Here is a 9,933-nt window from a genome sequence, read left to right as displayed (position 1 = left end):
GTGGGTTGCCATTTCCTTCTCCATTGCGTGAAAGTGAAAAGTGAAAGTGAAGTTGCTCAGTCGCGACCGACTCGTAGGGACCCCATGGACTGCAGCCCACCAGGCTCCTCCATCCATGGGATTTTCTAGGCAAGAGTACTGGAGTGGCTTGCCATTGCCTTCTCCAAAAAAAAAAAAAAAAAAATATATATATATATATATATATATAAAACTTTATACCCCTTTCTACCCATAAACAAAAATTAGTTGACTATTAATCGTGGATTTAGACATAAAACTCAGGACCTTAACACATCTAGAAAAAAACATGAGAAAATTCTCATGACTGTGGGTGGATAAAGGTTTTATTGAACAGGGCACCAAAAACATAACCCTAAAAAGTAAATTTTGAAAAATTATACTTTATAAGAAATAAAATTTCTGCTCATCAAAATACATTAGTAAGACAATGAATAAGCAAGGCACAGGTTGGGAAATATGTTTACAACATCACTATGGGACAATGGACTTGTGTCCAGAATATACAAAAGAACCATAAGTCAACAATTTTACAAATGAGCAAGGAAATAGCTTAAAAGTCACAAAATATTTGAACAGATGCTTCACAGAAGTAGATACACAAATAACCAACAAGTGTCATTAAAGAACTCAATGTCATTAAATTCTTAGGGAATGTAAATTAAAGATCTTAATTAGATGCACTTGATACCCACTTGAATGATTAAAGTAAAAGGTTGACAACCCCAGAAGTTGGCAAAGATATGGAACAACTGGAACTCTCATCCATGGCTGGTGTGAGTATACAAATGCTCAGTGTTTAGATTTCTTCCTTCCAGAAAAGCACAATGTTTGAAAAACTGAGGACATAATATGTATGTGTGCACACTTGTGACTCAATTTTGAAATAGTTGCTACTCCACAAAACAGAACATGGAGAGAAAGCGATCACAGTTCATGTGTAATCAGCCAGATGCCCACGATGTCGTGGTTCATATCCAACCACCAGCACTTCCCCGTTCATGATTTGGTGACCAAGCAGTTACAACTGCATCGCAGGGGTACACAGCACTAGCTTGGAGTCAGAATTCTGTCTTCCGATAGCATCATGCTCTTCTTTCAGTAATTCTGTGAGCCAGAAGTCTAGTGGTAAATGGGTAGCTCTTGTGATTTCAATCTATTAAGTGGACCTCTTCATCTTAGGTCTGTAACATCAGTTCCAGTCTCAAAGGGCCCCTCCAAAATTGTAAATGGATCCTTTGCTCAGCTCCTCACACCTTCATCCACTCCCTTCTCCTCTTTGGGAAACAGAAAATAAATAATAAAAAGATGCCACATAAAATGGTATGAATATTGGAAAGTAGAGTCAGAATGTAGAATGCTTTTCTTGAACACAACAGTAAGGGGGTAAATAGACATTTACTTATTTGGGGAGTTATGCGTGATTGATGATGCCACTCGGCAGCTCCACATTCTCATTTAACGCCCCTCAAGCGTGCAATTGTTCGACAGGCTTAAAACACATGATTCTGCTTCCAGAGATCGAGGCAGACAGCAAGGTCCTCCTGCCCGAGTGTGTGGAAGAAAAAGCAAGCAGCAAAAGAAACCGGCCACGGAGGATGAGCACATTGGCAGTTGCTGCTCCATTGGTTTCAGAATGGAAGCAAGGAAAATGCTCTTTGGACATTTGAAAACTTTCTATGTCTCCCCTGCTAAGCTTGGCAAGTGCCAAGCTATCCCTGACTCTCTCACCAAAGCCCCAGATGCCCACATCTCTCCTTATTTCAGGATATGCTGCTGCTGCTGCTGCTGCTGCTAAGTCCCTTCAGTCATGTCTGACTCTGTGCGACCCCATAGACGACAGCCCACCAAGCTCCGCTGTCCCTGGGATTCTCCAGGCAAGAACACTGGAGTGGGTTGCCATTTCCCTCTCCAATGCATGAAAATGAAAAGTGAAAGTGAACTCGCTTAGTCGTGTCCAACTCCTCGAGACCCCATGGACTGCAGCCTACCAGGCTCCTCCGTCCATGGGATTTTCCAGGCAAGAGTACTGGAGTGCATTGCCATTGCCTTCTCCGATTTAGGATATAAATGTGACCAAAATCATCTCTTATTATAAGGCAAGGAAAGAGCTCCAGATTTAGTCACTGGTGCTACTAGGACCTTGCTGAACCAAAGAGAATGCCAAGACGCAGCAGCATGGCAAGAAGGCCCTTTGGATAGATCCACATGCTCATAATTCGTTCACACACTTTCCTCTGAGCAAGGCGAAAATTTTAAATCATCCAATGTGGGTCTTCCTGGAGTTAAAAAAAATAGGAGTGTGTCCAGAACTGAGGATTGGTTGCCCCCTGTTCCCCAGTGCCACCCCAGATGGAAGACAGCCAGAAACTGGGTTACACAGTTTCTTTGACAGAAATGGAGATTAGCAGGTGTTAAAGACAGATTAGCGACTAAATGAGTTTCTCACTGGTATAATAAGTATTCCAAAAGGAAGGGTTTAGAGTGAAGTTGGGCAGCTGATGGGAGCCTTCTCCAGTGAGAAGAAATTTTCCTGCATTTACCAAGCCTGTGCAAACTAAAGAAACTGAAGTAAAAAGGTAGTCCATAATTGAAATCTGTAGCAGGCAGGCACTCAGATAGAATGTGCAACTGAGATAAGATGGGGTGACAGCAGGTTTTGTTTTATTTGGGGGGCACTTCCTGGGGATTGGCAGCAGAAAGCTCTATTTTTGTACTTTCTTTATCTCTAGACTGAGATTCTGACTCTAGTTCCAATCAATATTCCTGTGGTTGATGAGGTACCTCTTCCTGCACCCTAAGGTTTGGCCACAGAGCTGGAGGGTAGAAGGAAGAGTTTGAATGGTCTCAGATGAAACAACACCAACTTAATCAGTGCAGGCTGCTATAACAAAAATACTATAGACTGGGTTTAACATCAAGGATTTATTTACTAGCAGTTCGGAATACTGGGAAATCTAAGATCAAAGCGCTAGCAGATCTGGTGCATGGTGGAAGCCCTTTTCCTGGTTTGCAGATGACATCTTTCCTTGTATCCTCCTGTGGCTGAGAGAGAGAGAAAGAGGTCATCTACCTGATGTTTCATCTTCAGTTCAGTTCAGTTCAGTCGCTCAGTCGTGTCCGACTCTTTGCGACCCCATGAATCGCAGCACACCAGGCCTCCCTGTCCATCACCAACTCCTGGAGTCCACCCAAACCCATGTCCATCGAGTCAGTGATGCCATCCAACCATCTCATCCTCTGTCATCCCCTTCTCCTCCTGCCCTCAATCTTTCCCAGCATCAGGGTCTTTTCCAATGAGTCAACTCTTCGCATGAGGTGGCCAAAGTATTGGAGTTTCAGCTTCAGCATCAGTCCTTCCAATGAACACCCAGGACTGATCTCCTTTACGATGGACTGGTTGGATCTCCTTGCAGTCCAAGGGACTCTCAAGAGTCTTCTCCAACACCACAGTTTAAAAGCATCAATTCTTCGGTGCTCAGCTTTCTTCACAGTCCAACTCTCACATCCATACATGACCACTGGAAAAACCATAGCCTTGACTAGACGGACCTTTGTTGGCAAAGTAATGTTTCTGTTTCATCTTAAAGGGGCACTAATCCCATCCATGAGGGTTACATTCTTATGACCTAATTACCTGCCAAGAGCCCCACCTCCTGATACCATCACATTGGGGCTTAGACTTCAACATATGATACTGGGGGTAGGGGACACAAATATTCAATCCATAGCAAATGCCAAGTACACAGTCAACTCCATTTCTAGATAGAAAGGAAAGGAAAATGATTTATTATGTACCTACTATGCACCACATATTTTACTAGGCCCTTTCACCATTTTATAATAACCCAAGGAACAGATTAACCCAGAAGACCTGGTCCACATTAGAAGATCTGGCATAAGGGAGACTAAAGACAGATTGTCTCCTATTTCTTTCCTTCCCACTGTTTTGTGTTTCCTTCCTAATGTTATTTTGAATTTGTTTGGGCTCAAATTATATTATACCCTTGTCATCTCCATTAGCTAAAATGTATTTATGGCTGATTATGCATGAAGAAAATAAATTAAATATCTGAATAACATTACCAGTAATTGGTGAAATTGCCTTATGTTTTCACATCCTTACAACAAAAAAGGCATCAACAAATGACCAGGAAAACAAAAGGATAATCCATTATAATTGTCCATATTACCATAGCGATAGGACAGATATAATTATGGGCAATTTCGGTGTCTAAAAATCAAGTGTGATGAAAATTATATTGAATTTAACCAAAAAAAACCTTTAACTTTGGTTGCAAAACAACTGCTAGTCAGGATCAAAGGAAATAGCCCCTGCTAGGAAAAATCAGTCACTGACTTGGAAGTTGACACTGACTGTCTTGAGGGTCTGCAAAATATAAACCACCATTGAAGTGCTCATTTAGGTCTGCCTGAGTGATTCCCCATGATATGGTTTCTCTGCAGACATCTCTGGTTTATTGGTGAAATATTTATGCTGATTAGCGAGAGACTCTAGAATGCTTTAGTTTCTAAATACATTAAGTACCACCTCCAGCACAGTGTGACATATATATATTAGATCAGACTGACATAATCTTTTTCTTTTTGGTTGCATATTGGGGTTTTTTGAAGATGATCAAAATTTTTAATATTTAATAACCATAAAAACTACCTGGGTTCAATCCCTGAGTCAGTAAGTTCCCCCAGACAAGAGAATGGCCACCCACTCCAGTATCTTTGCCTGGAGAATTCCATGGATAGAGTGTGGCGGGCTACAGTCTGTGCGGTCACAAAGAGTCAAACACAAGTGAGCAATTATGACTTTCACTTTCATAGAAACTATTATGGGGACTGATCAATTGAGAAGGGTATCAACTGTTGTATTAGGGTCCTGGCACCCCTTTTGTGAAGGCAGGAGGTCTGAATTACTGGGACACAGAGAAGCTGCTGCTGCTGCTACTGCTGCTAAGTCGCTTCAGTCGTGTCCAACTCTGTGCGACCCCATAGACGGCAGCGCACTAGGCTCCCCCGTCCCTGGGATTCTCCAGGCAAGAACACTGGAGTGGGTTGCCATTTCCTTCTCCAATGCATGAAATGAAAAGTGAAAATGAAATCGCTCAGTTGTGCCCAACTCTTAGCGACCCCATGGACTGCATGCAGCCCACCAGGCTCCTCCATCCATGGGATTTTCCAGGCAAGAGTACTGGAGTGGGTTGCCGTTGCCTTCTCCTAGAGAAGCTGCTATATACCAACAAATATGGAAGTCTTTTTTTTAACTTTTATTTATCTATTTATTTTTGGCTGTGCTGGGTCTTTGTTGCTGCACTTGCTTTTCTCTAGTTGCGGCGAGTGGGGGCTACTCTCCAGTTGTGATGCCTGGCTTTCTCATTGTGGCGGCTTCTTTCATTGTGGAGCACAGGCTCTAGGGCACCCAGGCTTCAGTAGTTGCAGCTCCCAGGCTCTAGAGCACTGGCTTAATAGTTGTGGTGCATGGGCTTAGTTGTTCCGAGGCATGTGGAATCTTCCCAGATCAGGGATCCAACGTGTGTCTCCTGCATTTGCAAGCAGGTTCTTTACCATTGAGCCACCAGGGAAGCCCTGGAAGTCTTTTAACATTTTAACAATGGGGTAACTGTACTGGTATGTCCTGCTAAATGTCAGCGCTGCACAGATACACAGATAAAAGACCAAGGTCCGGCCTCTCACTTTGCTTCTATTTACCCAGGTGGCTTCTCTCAGCATCTTGCAGAATGGACACCCCAGGAAACTGCATCCCTGCAGGGCTCTGGCAGGTAATACGCAGCCCAAACCAAAGGCCATTTCTATAGGGACACACCTTCCTTTTCAGTACTAACACCTTGAAAACCACAGTCCAACCCAGAGAGCACAGCCAAGGGGCCCAACCACAGTTGGCACCATTTGGGTTTTTAACGCCAAAGATCCGTGGAACTTAAAACAGACAGGAAGGCTCCAAATACACCCAAGGGAATTGAAAGAAGAAGATAAATCAACAGAGAGATAGGTGGTAAGGTTTGTACCTCAAGAGAACCTTTTCATTTACTGTCAGAGGGCAGGTCCACACGTGACAGTCCTCCAGGTTCCTCTGTCACCAACCTCGTAGCACCCAGGGACCTGCCTCATCTTGGCCCTTGCCACCTGCACACTGCTGCTCTTGTTGCCATTTTTCAGTCGTTAAGTCGTGCCCAAGTCTTTGTGACCCCATGGACTGCAGCACGCTAGGCTTCCCTGTCCTTCACAGTCTCCCAGAGTTTGTTCAAACACATGTCCATTGAGTCAATGACACCATCCAACCATCTCATCTTCTGTTGCCCTCTTCTCCTCCTGCCCTCAATCTTTTCCAGCATCAAGTTCTTTTCCAATGAGTCAGCTCTTGGCATCAGGTGGCCAAAGGATTGGAGCTTCAGCTCACACCCTGTATCCAAGTAATACTGAACCAAGTGTGGTATAAGAACATATCCTGTTGCTTCATACCCCCCTTTCCACTCCATTACAATCCATGTCTCAAGTCTAGAAAATGACCTCGTTGCCTCCATATAAGTATCCTGAGTAACCTAAGGCTTGACAGATATCAGGTCCCAGTAATTTTTGTTGGATAGATAATTCAATATAGTCAGGCACTTTAAAACTATTAAAAAAACAAAAATGGTGGACAGCCTGTCACAGCTCTTTGGGGAAGTAAAGTTCTGTCCAATGTATTCTAAGATCACAGGATGAAAATGAGCAGAGCTTAAAAGCAAAATGACTAGCCATACACAAGTGGAGTAGTGGAAATGAGGAGGAACTGGAACTGCCATACATTGGTGTTCAGTTCAGTTCAGTCACTCAGTCGTGTCCGACTCTGTGACCCCATGGACTGCAGCACAACCAGGCCTCCCTGTCCATCACCAACTCCCAGAGTTTACTCAAACTCACATACATTGCTGATAGGAATACAAAATGGCACAATGACTTGGAAAACAATTTAGCAGCTTCTTACAAAGTTAAACATAAACCTACTGTATGATCCAGCCATTCTAGTCCTAAGTATTTATGTAGAAATAAAAGCATATATTCATATAGGCTTTTTATACAAATGTTCATGGAAATTTTATTTGTAACAGCCAACAACTAGAAATAAGCAGATGACCTTGAACAAGTGAATGGCTAAACAAGCTGTGGTATGTCTGTTCACTAGAACACTGTTGTTGTTTTCATTGTTTAATTGTTAAGTCGTGTCCGACTCTTTGTGACCCCATGATCTGTGGCCCACCAGGCTCCTCTGTCCATGGGATTTCCCAGGCAAGTATATTGGAGTGGGTTGCCATTTCCTTCTGCAAGGGCTCTTTCCAACCCAGGGACCAAATCCGGGTCCCCTGCATTGGCAGGCAGATTTTTTATTGCTGAGTGACCAGGGAAGCCCTCACTAGAATACTACTCAGCAATAAAAAGTGATGAATATTGATTAACACAAAAACATGCATGAGTCTCAAAGAAATGGTGCTCAGTGGAAGTAACTAGGCAAGAAAAGAGTATGTACTTTCTATCTTTATAAAATCACAGAAAATACCAAGTCATCTATAATAGATCAGGGCTGAAAAAGTAGATCAGGGCTTCCTTAGGGGTGTATAGAGAGGACTAGGGAGGAAACACTATAAAGAGGCAAGAAGAAATGGGAAGAGGTGATTAAATATAGTCATTATTTTTATCGTGATGATGGTTTCACAGGTGTATGAATAGGTTACTGCTGCTGCTAAGTCGCTTCAGTCGTGTCCGACTCTGTGCGACCCCATAGACGGCAACCCACCAGGCTCCCCCGTCCCTGGGACTTTCCAGGAAAGAACACTGGAGTGGGTTGCCATTTCCTTCTCCAACGCATGAAAGTGAAAAGTGAAAGTGAAGTCGCTTAGTCGTGTCCGACCCTCAGCGACCCCATGGACTGCAGCCTTCCAGGCTCCTCCGTCCATGGGATTTTCCAGGCAAGAGTATTGGAGTGGGGTGCCATTGCCTTCTCCGATGAATAGGTTAAGACTCATCAAATTCTACACTTTAAATATGTGCTGTTTACTGTATGTCAATCATACCTCAATAAAACTATAAAAACTTAAAGCTGAGCTAAGGCCTTAGGAGAAAACAGTCACTGTGGTTTGAGAAAATTACAATTAGATATTAAGAAGTAAAATGGGAATACTCTGATTTTAGAAGCATAAGTTAGAGGTTGAGAAGAGTGACCCATTAGAAGAAGGGAAAATATAAGGAAAAAGTCTAATACTCAAAACTGCCCATTGAAAATAAAATAAATGTACCTTGGGTACAATTAGACATGAATAAATTCAATTCATTTGGCTAAAAATAAAAGACTGTCCAATGATAAAATAAAATGGCTTAGAGATAGTAAGTTCCCAGTCCCTAGAAGTGTCCATTTGATGACCATTAAGCAGCTCTAAAAATGAATTCTTGCCTTGTTTGGGCAATTATCTTATATGATTCCTCAGATTCTTTTAAACTCTAAACTCACCCATTCACTGAGACAACACTGGCAGGATGTATTTGCTGGGAGCAAATTCCCTGTTGCTGATACTCACAAAAACAACCATTAGGAATCTTCCACAAGAATAAAAGAAGTGAAAATAATTCAAAGGACTAGGACTTCAAAGAAGTAAAGTTAAAAGCAAATCAGTTCTTCAGATATAGAAATTACAAGTGAGTACAAAGAGAACAGTGAGTGATGGAACTTTGGGGAGAGGTGGGTGGGTGGGTGGCAGATAGTCTGAGTGTGAGAATATTTGAGATGAGGAAAGTTGGCTTTGGGGGGTTGTCTAGAAAACCTAAGGTGTTGGTATAAAAAATTGAAAACAGGAGGTCTCAGCAGGGATTGGGAGGCTGGGGTCTAGGGATGTTTCACCACAGATGCTGCTGGACTTAATCTGGAATAATCTTCTAAAGAACAAAATACACCCCCATGTTCAAAAACTTCCAATAGCTTCCTTTTGTTCTTAGTATAGCATTAAAATTCTTCAGCAGTTACACAGGTACTGCTAAGTGAAAATAGCAAAATGCAGGGAAATGCACAACAAAAATGGAATAGCATTAAAAACAAAGACAATAAAAACTTCTTGTTGTATGTAAGTGTATTCTACATGAGCATTTTACACAAGGGCACCACTGTCGATGACGACACTAAATTAAAACCTCCCCAAAAGCCTGTCCCCGGTCCTCTACAAGCTCCACTCTGGCATATGGTGCTGCTCCAGGGGGAGACAGGGATAATTGCTGGAAGCAGAGGGGGTCCAATGAGGAGCAGTTGTGATCCCACCAGCCACCTGGAGGAAGCAATTAAATGATCGAGCGAGTGAATAGTAACAAGATGCCAAAGGGATGAAAACTGACTTGGGTGAAGAGAAAATGAGGTCATTTCCCTCACTCCTAAAAACCAAGGTGAATGTTAAGGGCAGACCCTTCTCCTTATCCCACGTTTCCTCCTTGGCTCACAGCAGAGAGGACAACTCTCTGTTCTTGTGGGAGGGAGGCTGCCAAACTCTCTCGACTCCTCAGTCCTCCCCAAGAAAGTGAAAGTCACTCAGTTGTGTCTGACTCTTTGCGACCCCATGGACTGTACAGTCCATGGAATCCTCCAGGCCAGAATACTGGAGTGGGTAGCCTTTCCTTTCTCCAGGGGATATTCCCAACCCAGGGATCAAACCCAGGTCTCCTGCATTGCAGATGGTTTCTTTACCAGCTGAGCCACAAGGGATGCCTGAGAATACTGGAGCAGGTAGACTATCCCTTCTCCAGCGGAACTTCCCAACCCAGGGATTGAACCAGGGTCTCCTGCATTGCAGGTGGATTCTTTACCAACTGAGCTATCAGGGAAGCCCCGGATAGTTAAATAGTTAGGAAGGACTAACACAATTG

At 43.1% G+C, this 9,933-nt stretch overlaps 1 long non-coding RNA gene across 1 annotated transcript in view; it reads right to left on the bottom strand.

The window, feature by feature from the left end:
* Positions 1-326: 326 nt before the first annotated feature.
* LOC129637607 (uncharacterized) overlaps positions 327-9,933 on the bottom strand; it is a 78,536-nt gene continuing 68,929 nt past the window's right edge. Inside the window, exon 4 of the long non-coding RNA XR_008707545.1 lies at positions 327-1,295. This is a non-coding gene — a long non-coding RNA (uncharacterized LOC129637607). The remainder of the gene's footprint in view (positions 1,296-9,933) is intronic.

Source organism: Bubalus kerabau, chromosome 23 (genome assembly GCF_029407905.1).
Source record: "Bubalus kerabau isolate K-KA32 ecotype Philippines breed swamp buffalo chromosome 23, PCC_UOA_SB_1v2, whole genome shotgun sequence".
Classification (NCBI taxonomy): domain Eukaryota; kingdom Metazoa; phylum Chordata; class Mammalia; order Artiodactyla; family Bovidae; genus Bubalus; species Bubalus kerabau.
The sequence above is the reverse complement of the archived record's forward strand: the minus strand, read 5'-3'. Positions and strand labels throughout refer to the sequence as shown.